Below are 12,649 nucleotides of genomic sequence, written 5' to 3'. Positions count from 1 at the left end.
ACGTCACTGAGAGTAATATCGAACAGCCCTGAGCTGTAAAACTGCAGATAGTACAACAGGCATTAGAGGGTTAAATGTGACCCATTGTTTCTGTCCCTCTCTGTACTGTCCTTGAGTGTGGGATTAATAGTGTTTCTGACCCGTGTACAATATCAGTGAGAGATGGGATTGCATCTTCTGTCTCTCCAACGCGATCTTTCTGGATAAAACGGCACTTTACCGGTCAGTCTGGAACTAATACTGTTAACGTCTGTCTGTCACTGTGTCTCACCGCTCTCTCTGTCTCTCTCACCGTGTCTGCCTCCCTCTCTCTCTCTGGTGCTGTATATGAAGGTGGATACTGCTATTGAGCGTGATTTGGACACAGATCGGAAGTGTAAGACTGATACTGTCTCTCTCTCTCTCTATTGCTGGACATGAAAGTCGGATACTGTCTGATATAAAATAGAGAGAATGAGATGTCCGGGCCGGGCCTCACTGTAAATGGGGATGTGTTCGGCTCCAGTCCCAGTTCATGGTCATAATCTTTCACAGATTCAGGGCGAGGGTCTCTGTGAGACGGTAACACTGGCGGAGAAACTCCGCGTCAGAACTCAAACCCAACAGATGAGATTCTCCAAATAAGCTGGAATAAGGTGTTTGTAAAACGCTGAACCCGTCTGGGAGGGGATGTGTGGGGAGATTGAACAGGGAAAAAGACTGAAATGGAGGAGCCGAGTTGACTTCTTATTGAATGGACTGTATTTCGGCAGGAATATTAACGATTTTTCATTGTAACGGGGCTTATTTGAAAGCTTCGGGTTTTGGGAATCCTTGAATATGAAGCCCGGGTCTGTCAGGGTTTGTGCGGAGCGCTGAGATTCGGTTCTATTATCGATAAACGGTTTGAAACTGTCGGATGGAGAGAACTAGAGGTGGAGTTGGAAGATCAGAGGCCGCTCTCCGCTCTTTCACTCTGACTGTCTCCTCCCCTCCCGATTTCTCTGTTTAATCCCCCATATGGAACCAAAGCGGGTCGGTGGACTCTAAACACGGTTTACTCGTTAACAGGACGAAAGGCGAGTAATGTTCCTGATCTCCTGGGCACCAGGCAATTCACTGTTATTTGTTTCTGTACAGAGTTACATTTCAGTGATTCCCCAGTGAGTTTGATGCGTTCTGTAAATAATCCAACAAAATAGAACAGAAACGGAGCGAAGCGCTGAATTCCACAGATGTAGAAAGGTTAGTCGAGCAGTTCTGGTGAATCTTTACGAGCCCAGCATGACAAGTAGTTTAAATAAATACAAGAAATCTGGTGATGTGTGGGCTGTGGTATGTAAGTCACCGTTTAAAATACCGGACTGTGGTCATTGCCCCGACTCCAGTCCCATTAATACCTCATCTCGTCCACAACGAGACAAAAGCAGCTCAGAGCCACACTGGTAGCATGATATCAGCGTCTCCCTTCAGACAGTAACCAGCCCTTTCACAGATACAGAGGGTGGCTCAGAAAAGAGCCTTTACATCGAGTTACATTGAAACTACAGCACAGAAACAGGCCATTCGGCCCAACTAGTCTATGCCGGCGTTTATGCTGCTCATGAGCCTCCTCCTTCCTTACTTCATCTAACCCTATCGGCATATCCTTCTATTCCTTTCTCCCTCATGTGCTGATCTATCTTCCCCTTAAATGCCTCTCTGTTATTTGCCTCAGCTACTCCTCATAGTTGCAAGTTCCACATACCAACCACTCTCTGGGTAAAGCAATTTCTCCTGAATTCCCTATTTGATTTATTAGCGACTATTTTATATTTATTACCTGAAGTTTTGGACTCCCCACAAGTGGAAACATTTTCTCTACATCTATCCTAACAGACCCTATCATTATCTTAAAAACCTCGATCAGATCAACCCTCAGCCTTCTCTTTTCGAGTGAAACGAGACCCAGTCTGTTCAGTCTTTCCTGATAAGAATATCCTCTCATTTCTGGTATCATCCTTGTGAATCTTGTTTGCACCCTCTCCAATGCCCCTATGTCTATAATATGGAGACGAGACCTGTTCGCAGTATTCCAAGTCTGGTCTAAACAAGGTTCTATACAAGTTTAACATAACTTCTATGCTTTTCAACTCTATCCCTCTAGAAATGAATCCTACTGTTTGATTTGTCTTTTTATGACCTGATTAACCTGGGTCGCTACTTTTAGTAATTTGTGTATCTGGCCCACTAGATCCCTTTGCTCCTCTATCCCGTTTAGACTCTTATTATCCAAGCAGTGTGTGACCTCCTGATTCTTCATTCTGTAAGTTTATTAATTCCCTCTTGCATTTTGATGCATTCTTCCTTTGTATTAACTAAATCCCCCAATTTGGTGTCGTCCCCAAATTTTGGAATTGTACTTCCGATTCCCGAATCCAAATCGTGAATGTAAATTGTGAAGAACAGTGGTCCCAGCAACTGGAACTCCACTTCCCACCTTTTGCCAGTCTGAGTAGCGACCCTTAACCTCTATTCTCGGCTTTCAGTTTTGTACCCAACTTACTATCCATTCAGCCACCTGATTCTGACTCCACGTGTTCTGAACTTAGCCATGAGTCGACAATGTGGTACATTATAGAAGGCCTTCGGAAAATCCAAATATATCACCTCTACTGCATTCAACTTGTCTGCACTTTCTGTTCCTTCTTCAAAGATTTCAATCAGGTTGGTCCTGTCCTTTGGGATATCAGATTAAGCCTTGGCCGGGTTACTTGCTCTTGGAGCTCACAATGCTGGTTTTCTTCGGCAGCAGCACGGCCTGGATATCAGACAACACCCTGAGCGATGGTCACCCGTCCCAGCAGCTTGTTGAGCTCCTCGTCGTTGCGGATGGCCAGCTGCAGGTGTCTGGGGATGATACGCGTCTTCTTGTTTGTCCCGGGCCGCGTTACCGGTCACCTCGAGGATTTCAGCCGTCAGATACTCGATGCACAGCAGCCAGATAGACCGGGGCTCCGGCACCCACACGTTCAGCATAGTTCCCCTTTCGCAGGAGCCTGTGAACACGGCAAACAGGGAACTGCAGTCCGCCCCGAGATGAGCGAGACTTGGCCTTGGACCGAGTTTTACCTGCCGGTTTTTCCTCTTCCAGACATTTCCACAATCTCACAAACACTTTCACAAAGAATGAAGAAATCCTCCCGCACTCGCCCTTCTTATACCTTCTGGAGGAGTACAGTGGGGGCACTTGTGATGGGTCTCTCTCAGAGTGTTTACACTGCCCGCTCGCCCTCACTGATATTCTATCTTTGAACTGCTGTAATATTGTCCTTTAGTAATATTGCTGCTCCTCCTCCTTTCCCTATTTCCCTGTCCTTTCTAAAGATCTTAAAGACTTGAATATTAAGCTGCCATTCCTGCCCAGTTGGTCGTCAGGTCTCTGTAATGATTTAATGTAATTATTTAACTTTACTCAATGGCTGATGTGAGCTGTGGTAAAATGTATTTCCAGCTGGTCAAGTATTGCAGGTATCGACTGTCTCTTCAGTCCGATATCAGGTGAAGAATTACTGGCTGGTGTGGAATTTCCATTGATTGGGGGTTGGTGAAATCTACTGGGCGGAAACAGGAACTGCAACAGAGCGAGAAAGGATCCGTCAGAAACCAGTGAAAATGAAGAACAAAATCCAACAGCCTGCAGTGTCTGGTCAGGGTCTGATGTTTGGGAAATATTGTATTGTTGATTATTTTCAGCGATGGTGGTGTAGCGGTGAGCATAGCTGCCTTCCAAGCAGTTGACCCGGGTTTGATACCTGGCTGTCGCAATTAAGTGTTTTTATTAGTTTATTTCCATCAGAAACTCTTAAGTTTATAATTGAATTTGATGCAGTTCAGTTGGATATTGTTTCCAAAACATAATCGGGTGTAATTATAGTAAAATATTTTCAACCTTCATTTCTTTTCCCGAAAGAAGGAAAAGAGGAAAAACATGCTGGAAATACTGAGTTACCAAGTGTCTAATGAGAGTGAGGAAGGGAAATGATATGTTAGCCTTTATTGTAAGGGTGTTGGAATATAAGAGTAAGGAGGTCGTACTGCAATTGTAGTATGAGGAAATATTGTGTAAAATTGGCCAATATCCGGTGGAGTTTAGAAGAATGAGAGGTGATCGCATTGAAATGTATAAAATTCTTAGACGGCTTGACAGGGTAGATGCTGAGAGTCTGATTCCCCTGGCTGGAGAGTCAAGAACTAGAGCTCATAGTCTCAAGATAAGGGGTCGGCCATTTAGGACCGACATGAGGAAACATTTCTTCACTCAAAGGATTGTGAATCTTTGGAATTCTCTGCACCCCAGAGGGCTGTGGATGCTCAGTCGTTGAGTTATATTCAAAGCTGAGATCGATAGATTTTAAGAGAGCAACATGCATTATAAAGAGTTGGACGACCATGCATTATAAACAGTGAGAGCACCATGCATTATAAAAGTGAGAGCACCATGCATTGTTATCAGTGAGAGCACCATGCATTTAAAAAAGTGAGAGCACCATGCATGACAAACAGTGAGAGCAGCATTGATTATGAACAGTGAGACCAATATGCATTTTAAACAGATAGAGCACAATGCATTGAATGCAGTGAGAGCAACATGCATGATAAACAGTGAGAGCAACGTGTATTATAAACAGTGAGAGCACCATGCATTATAAACAATGAGAGCAACGTGCATTATAAACAGTGAGAGCACCATGCACATTAAACAGTGAGAGCACCATGCATTATAAACTGTCAGAACACCATGCATTATAAACAGTAGGAGCACAATGCATTATAAACAGTGAGAGCACCATTCATTATAAACAGTGAGAGCACTGTGCATTATAAGCAGTGAGAGCACAAAGCATTATAAACAGTGAGAGCACAATGCATTGAATGCAGTGAGAGCAACATGCATGATAAACAGTGAGAGCAACGTGTATTATAAACAGTGAGAGCACCATGCATTATAAACAATGAGAGCAACGTGCATTATAAACAGTGAGAGCACCATGCACATTAAACAGTGAGAGCACCATGCATTATAAACTGTCAGAACACCATGCATTATAAACAGTAGGAGCACAATGCATTATAAACAGTGAGAGCACCATGCATTATAAACAGTGAGAGCACTGTGCATTATAAGCAGTGAGAGCACAAAGCATTATAAACAGTGAGAGCACAATGCATTGAATGCAGTGAGAGCAACATGCATGATAAACAGTGAGAGCAACGTGTATTATAAACAGTGAGAGCACCATGCATTATAAACAATGAGAGCAACTTGCATTATAAACAGTGAGAGCACCGTGCATTATAAACAGTGAGAGCACCATGCATTATAAACAGTGAGAGCAACATGCATTATAAACAGTGAGAGCACCATGCATTATAATCAGTGAGAGCAGCATTGATTATGAAGAGTGAGACCAATATGCATTATAAACAGTGAGAGCACCATGCATTATAAACAGTAAGAGCACCATGCATTATAAACAGTGAGAGAACCATGCATTGCAAACAGTGAGAGCATCATTGATTATGAACAGTGAGACCACGATGCATTTAAAACAGTGAGAGCACCATGCATTTAAAACAATGAGAGCACCATGCATTATAAGCAGAGAGAGCACCATGCATTGTAAACAGTGAGAGCACCATGCATTTTAAACAGTGAGAGCACCATGCATTATAAGCAGAGAGAGCACCATGCATTGTAAACAGTGAGAGCACCATGCATTTTAAACAGTGAGAGCACCATGCATTTTAAACAGTGAGAGCACCACGCATGATAAACAGTGAGAGCACCACGCATGATGAACAGTGAGAGCACTGTGCACGATAAACAGTGAGAGCACCGTGCACGATAAACAATGAGAGCACCATGCATTATAAACAGTGAGAGCACCATGCATTATATACAGTGAGTGCACCATGCATTACAAGCAGTGAGAGCACTATGCACATTAAACAGTGAGAGCACCATGCATTATAAACTGTCAGAACACCATGCATTATAAACAGTAGGAGCACAATGCATTATAAACAGTGAGAGCACCATGCATTATAAACAGTGAGAGCACTGTGCATTATAAGCAGTGAGAGCAACATGCATGATAAACAGTGAGAGCACAATGCATTGAATGCAGTGAGAGCAACATGCATGATAAACAGTGAGAGCAACGTGTATTATAAACAGTGAGAGCACCATGCATTATAAACAGTGAGAGCAACGTGCATTATAAACAGTGAGAGCACCATGCATTATAAACAGTGAGAGCACCATGCATTATATACAGTGAGTGCACCATGCCTTATAAGCAGTGAGAGCACTATGCACATTAAACAGTGAGAGCACCATGCATTATAAACAGTGAGATACCAAGCATTATAGACAGTGAGAGCACGATGCATTTTAAACAGTGAGAGGACCATGCATTTCAACCAGTGAGAGCACCATGCATTACAAAACAGTAAGAGCGCCATGCATTATAAACAGTGAGAGCGCCATGCATTAGAAACAGTGAGAGCACTATGCACATTAAACAGTGAGAGCACCATGCATTATAAACAGTGAGATACCAAGCATTATAGACAGTGAGAGCACGATGCATTTTAAACAGTGAGAGGACAATGCATTTCAACCAGTGAGAGCACCATGCATTATAAACAGTGAGAGCGCCATGCATTATAAACAGTGAGAGCGCCATGCATTATAAACAGTGAGAGCGCCATGCATTATAAACAGTGAGAGCGCCATGCATTATAAGCAGTGAGAGCACCATGCATTTTAAACAGTGAGAGGACCATGCATTATCAACAGTGAGAGACCAATGCATTTTAAACAGTGAGAGCACCATGCATTACAAACAGTGAGAGGAGCATTGATTATGAACAGTGAGACCAATATGCATTATAAACAGTGAGAGCACCTTGCATTAGAAACAGTGGGAGCACCATGCATTATAAAGAGTGAGAGCAACATGCATTATAAACATTGAGAGCACCATGCATTGTAAGCAGTGAGAACACCATGCATTTAAAACAGTGTGAGCACCATGCATTATAAAGAGTGAGAGCCCCATGCATTTTAAACAGTGAGAGCACCGTGCATTTTAAACAGTGAGAGCACCGTGCATTATAAACAGTGAGAGCACCGTGCATTTTAAACAGTGAGAGCACCTTGTATTTTAAACTGTGAGTGCACCTTGTATTTTAAACTGTGAGTGCACCTTGTATTTTGAACTGTGAGAGGACCGTGCATTTTAAACAGTGCACCTTGTATTTTAAACTGTGAGAGCACCATACATTATAAATTGTGAGAGCACCATGCATTAAAAACAGTGAGAGCACCATGCATTGTAAACAGTGAGATACCAAGCATTATATACAGTGAGAGCACCATGCATTTTAAACAATGAGAGCACACTGCATGACAAACTGTGGGAGCACCATGCTTTATAAGCAGTGAGAGCACCATGCATTATAAACCGTGAGAGCACCATGCATTTAAAACAGTGAGAGCACCATGCATTTTAAACAGTGAGAGCACCATGCATTATGGGCAGAGAGAGCACCATGCATTTTAAACAGTGAGAGCACCGTGCATTATAAACAGTGAGAGCACCGTGCATTTAAAACAGTGAGAGCACTGTGCATTATAAACATTGAGTGCACCGTGCATTTTAAACAGTGAGAGCAACGTGCATTTAAAACAGTGAGAGCACCTTGTATTTTAAACAGTGAGAGCAACGTGCATTTTTATCAGTAAGTGCACCGTGCATTTTAAACAGTGAGAGCACCTTGTATTTTAAACAGTGAGAGCACCATGCATTATAAATTGTGAGAGCACCATGCATTAAAAACAGTGAGAGCACCATGCATTGTAAACAGTGAGATACCAAGCATTATATACAGTGAGAGCACCATGCATTTTAAACAATGAGAGCACACTGCATGACAAACTGTGGGAGCACCATGCTTTATAAGCAGTGAGAGCACCATGCATTATAAACCGTGAGAGCACCGTGCATTTTAAACAGTGAGAGCACCGTGCATTTTAAACAGTGAGAGCACCATGCATTATGGGCAGAGAGAGCACCATGCATTTTAAACAGTGAGAGCACCTTGTATTTTAAACAGTGAGAGCACCTTGTATTTTAAACTGTGAGTGCACCTTGTATTTTAAACAGTGAGATCACCGTGCATTTTAAACAGTGAGAGCACCGTGCATTATAAACAGTGAGAGCACCGTGCATTTAAAACAGTGAGAGCACCGTGCATTTTAAACAGTGAGAGCACCATGCATTATGAACAGTGAGAGCACCGTGCATTTAAAACAGTGAGAGCACCGAGCATTTTAAACAGCAATTGCACCTTGTATTTTGAACAGTGAGAGCACCGTGCATTTGAAACAGTGAGAGCACCGTGCATTTTAAACAGTGAGAGCACCGTGCATTATAAACATTGAGTGCACCGTGCATTTTAAACAGTGAGAGCACCTTGTATTTTAAACCGTGAGTGCACCTTGTATTTTAAACTGTGAGAGCACCGTGCATTTTAAACAGTGAGAGCACCTTGTATTTTAAACAGTGAGAGCACCGTGCATTTTAAACAGTGAGTGCACCTTGTATCTTAAACTGGAGAGCACCGTGCATTTTAAACTGTGAGAGCACCTTGTATTTTAAACTGTGAGAGCACCTTGTATTTTAAACTGTGAGAGCACCGTGCATTTTAAACAGTGAGAGCACCGTGCATTTTAAACAATTAGAGCACCGTGCATTTTAAACAATGAGAGCACCGTGCATTATAAACATCGAGTGCACCGTGCATTTTAAACAGTGAGAGCACCTTGTATTTTAAACTGTGAGAGCACCTTGTATTTTAAACTGTGAGAGCACCGTGCATTTTAAACAAGGAGAGCAGCGTGCATTTTAAACAATGAGAGCACCGTGCATTTTAAACAGTGAGAGCACCGTGCATTTTAAACAGTGAGAGCACCGTTCATTATAAACATTGAGTGCACCGTGCATTTTAAACAGTGAGAGCACCTTGTATTTTAAACTGTGAGTGCACCTTGTATTTTAAACAGTGAGAGCACCGTGCATTTTAAACAGTGAGAGCAACGTGCATTTTTATCAGTAAGTGCACCGTGCATTTTAAACAGTGAGAGCACCTTGTATTTTAAACAGTGAGAGCACCTTGTATTTCAAACTGTGAGTGCACCGTGCATTTTAAACTGTGAGTGCACCTTGTATTTTAAACTGAGAGCAACGTGCATTTTAAACTGTGAGAGCACCATGCATTTTAAACAGTGAGAGCACCGTGCATTTTAAACAGTGAGAGCACCGTGCATTTTAAACAGTGAGAGCACCGTGCATTTTAAACAATGAGAGCACCGTGCATTTTAAACAATGAGAGCACCATACATTTTAAACAGTGAGAGCAACGTGCATTTTTATCAGTAAGTGCACCGTGCATTTTAAACAGTGAGAGCACCTTGTATTTTAAACTGTGAGTGCACCGTTCATTTTAAACAGTGAGAGCACCTTGTATTTTAAACTGTGAGAGCACCGTGCATTTTAAACAGTGAGAGCAACGTGCATTTTAAACAGTGAGAGCAACGTGCATTTTTATCAGTAAGTGCACCTTGTATTTTAAACAGTGAGAGCACCGTTCATTATAAACATTAATGCACCGTGCATTTTAAACAGTGAGAGCACCGTGCATTTTAAACAATGAGAGCACCGTGCATTTTAAACAATGAGAGCACCATACATTTTAAACAGTGAGAGCACCGTGCATTTTAAACAGTGAGAGCACCGTGCATTTTAAACAGTGAGAGCAACGTGCATTTTTATCAGTAAGTGCACCGTGCATTTTAAACAGTGAGAGCACCGTTCATTATAAACATTAATGCACCGTGCATTTTAAACAGTGAGAGCACCTTGTATTTTAAACTGTGAGAGCACCGTGCATTTTAAACTGTGAGAGCACCGTGCATTTTAAACAGTGAGAGCAACGTGCATTTTTATCAGTAAGTGCACCGTGCATTTTAAACAGTGAGAGCACCTTGTATTTTAAACTGTGAGTGCACCGTTCATTTTAAACAGTGAGAGCACCTTGTATTTTAAACAGTGAGAGCACCTTGTATTTTAAACTGTGAGAGCACCTTGTATTTTAAACAGTGAGAGCACCGTTCATTATAAACATTAATGCACCGTGCATTTTAAACAGTGAGAGCACCTTGCATTTTAAACTGTGAGAGCACCGTGCATTTTAAACTGTGAGAGCACCGTGCATTTTAAACTGTGAGAGCACCGTGCATTTTAAACTGTGAGTGCACCTTGTATTTTAAACTGTGAGTGCGCCTTGTATTTTAAACAGTGAGTGCACCGTGCATTTTAAACTGTGAGTGCGCCTTGTATTTTAAACTGTGAGAGCACCGTGCATTTTAAACTGTCAGAGCACCGTGCATTATAAACAGTGAGAGCGCCGTGCATTATAAACAATGAGAGCGCCGTGCATTTTAAATAGTGAGAGCACCATGCATTGTAAACAATGAGAGCACCTTGTATTTTAAACTGAGAGCACCGTGCATTATAAACAGTGAGAGCAACGTGCATTTTTTTCAGTAAGTGCACCGTGCATTTCAAACAGTGAGAGCACCGTTCATTATAAACACTGAGTGCACCGTGCATTTTAAACAGTGAGAGCACCTTGTATTTTAAACAGTGAGAGCACCTTGTATTTTAAACAGTGAGTGCACCGTGCATTATAAAGTTGCAACAATGTCCAGATCTGAAATTACATTCTGCACATTACAAGGTGGCTTGGACTCAGTCCATATCTGAAATTACATTCTGTACAATACACAGTGGGTTGGACTCAGTCCATATCTTTTATTACATTCTGTACAATACACAATGGGTTGTACTCAGTCCACATCTTATATTACATTCTGTACATTACACAGCGGGTTGGACTCAGTCCATATCTTATATTACATTCTGTGCAATACACAATGGGTTGTACTCAGCCCATATCTTATATTACATTCTGTACAATACACAGTGGGTTGGACTCAGTCCATATCTTATATTACAGTCTGTACAATACAAGATGGGTTGTACTCACTCCATATCTTATATTACATTCTGCACATTACAAGGTTGGGTGGACCCAGTACGTATTTTATATTACATTATGTATATTACAAGGTGAGGTGGACCCAGTAAATATCTTATATTACATTCTGTATATTACAAGGTGAGGTGGACTCAGTCCATATCTTATATTACATTCTGGACAATACAAGGTGAGGTAGAGGTCGAGATTGAACAGGGAGGGGCGAGCTTCTCATTCAAACAGGAGAAAACAGTTGAGGGAAAAGCTGTTGACCTTTCGCTGACAGCAACTGCCAGAATAAAAGTTGCAACAATGTCCAGAGCAGGTGTGGGCGAGGCCCAGGGACAGAAGAGAAAACACACCCAGGGGGAGGGTTGGACCCTGCAGCAAACACTGAGCAGCTCAGACAGGCAGTGCGGCACCGGTTAGAGGCATTCAGAGGAAAGGCAGGGGAGAAACAAGCTGCAGACTTGGATTAGGGAGAGATTCTGTGCAACTGGGGGAGTGTGAGAGAGGGAGAGGGAGAGGGGTAGAGAGAGGGAGAGGGAGAGAGAGGGAGAGTGGGAGGGAGAGAGAGAGAGAGAGGGAGAGAGGGAGTGGGAGGGATGGAGTTCTTGACTCTTGCTGTGCCTTTTTAATCCCTTGCTTTTGTATTTTAATCAATTCCCTCTCTCTCCCCTCAGGAATCTTTTTGATGAAATGCTGCAAGGAGATGATCCAGAAAGAGACATTTTGTGAGGAGGAGGAGGAGTGGGAGAAATCCAGGGCCAAGCATCGTTCTCTCCGCTGGGGACGGACTGACTGAGACCTTCACCACAGCCTGGACCCGATGGGGAGCACGTGAGTAATGTCTGGGTTACTCTGGGGTCACTGGGTGCACACTGGAATCACTGGGATATTCTGGGGACACTGGGGGGGTCACTGGGACATTCAGGGGACACTTGGGGTGGTCACTGGGATATTCAGGGGACACTGGGGGGGGTCACTGGGACATTGTTGTGGTAGTTCTTATTGTTGTGGTGGTGGTCTGAACATCAAGACCGCCACTCTGGCATCACTCTGGCATGAATGGGTGCAAGCTGGGAACCCTGGCTGCACCCTGGCATCATTCTGGGTTGACTGCGGGATCACTGGGGACACTCTGTTGGCTACTCATTAAATATCTGGTGTTCTCATTACATAACTTATATTACATTCTGGACAATACACAGTGGGTTGGACTCAGTCCATATATTATATTACATTCTGTACAATACACAGTGGGTTGGACTCAGTCCATATCATATATTACATTCTGCACATTACGCAGTGGGTTGGACTCAGTACATATCTTATTTTACATTCTGGACAATACACAGTGGGTTGGACTCAGTCCATATCTTATATTACATTCTGCACATTACGCAGTGGGTTGGACTCAGTCCATATCTTATGTTACATTCTGCACATTACAAGGTGGGTTGGACTCAGTCCATATCTGAAATTACATTCTGCACATTACGCAGTGGGTTGGACTCAGTCC

The 12,649-nt window shown here is 42.8% G+C and overlaps 1 non-coding gene across 1 annotated transcript; it reads left to right on the top strand.

Annotated features, from left to right (window-relative positions):
* The first annotated feature begins 3,713 nt into the window (after positions 1 to 3,713).
* On the top strand, positions 3,714 to 3,785 carry trnag-ucc (transfer RNA glycine (anticodon UCC)). The gene has a single exon. It is a non-coding gene; the product is annotated as a tRNA-Gly (tRNA).
* Positions 3,786 to 12,649: the final 8,864 nt, after the last annotated feature.

This window comes from Heptranchias perlo, unplaced genomic scaffold (genome assembly GCF_035084215.1).
Source record: "Heptranchias perlo isolate sHepPer1 unplaced genomic scaffold, sHepPer1.hap1 HAP1_SCAFFOLD_59, whole genome shotgun sequence".
Classification (NCBI taxonomy): Eukaryota; Metazoa; Chordata; class Chondrichthyes; order Hexanchiformes; family Hexanchidae; genus Heptranchias; species Heptranchias perlo.
This window is presented reverse-complemented; position numbering and strand designations above follow the sequence as displayed.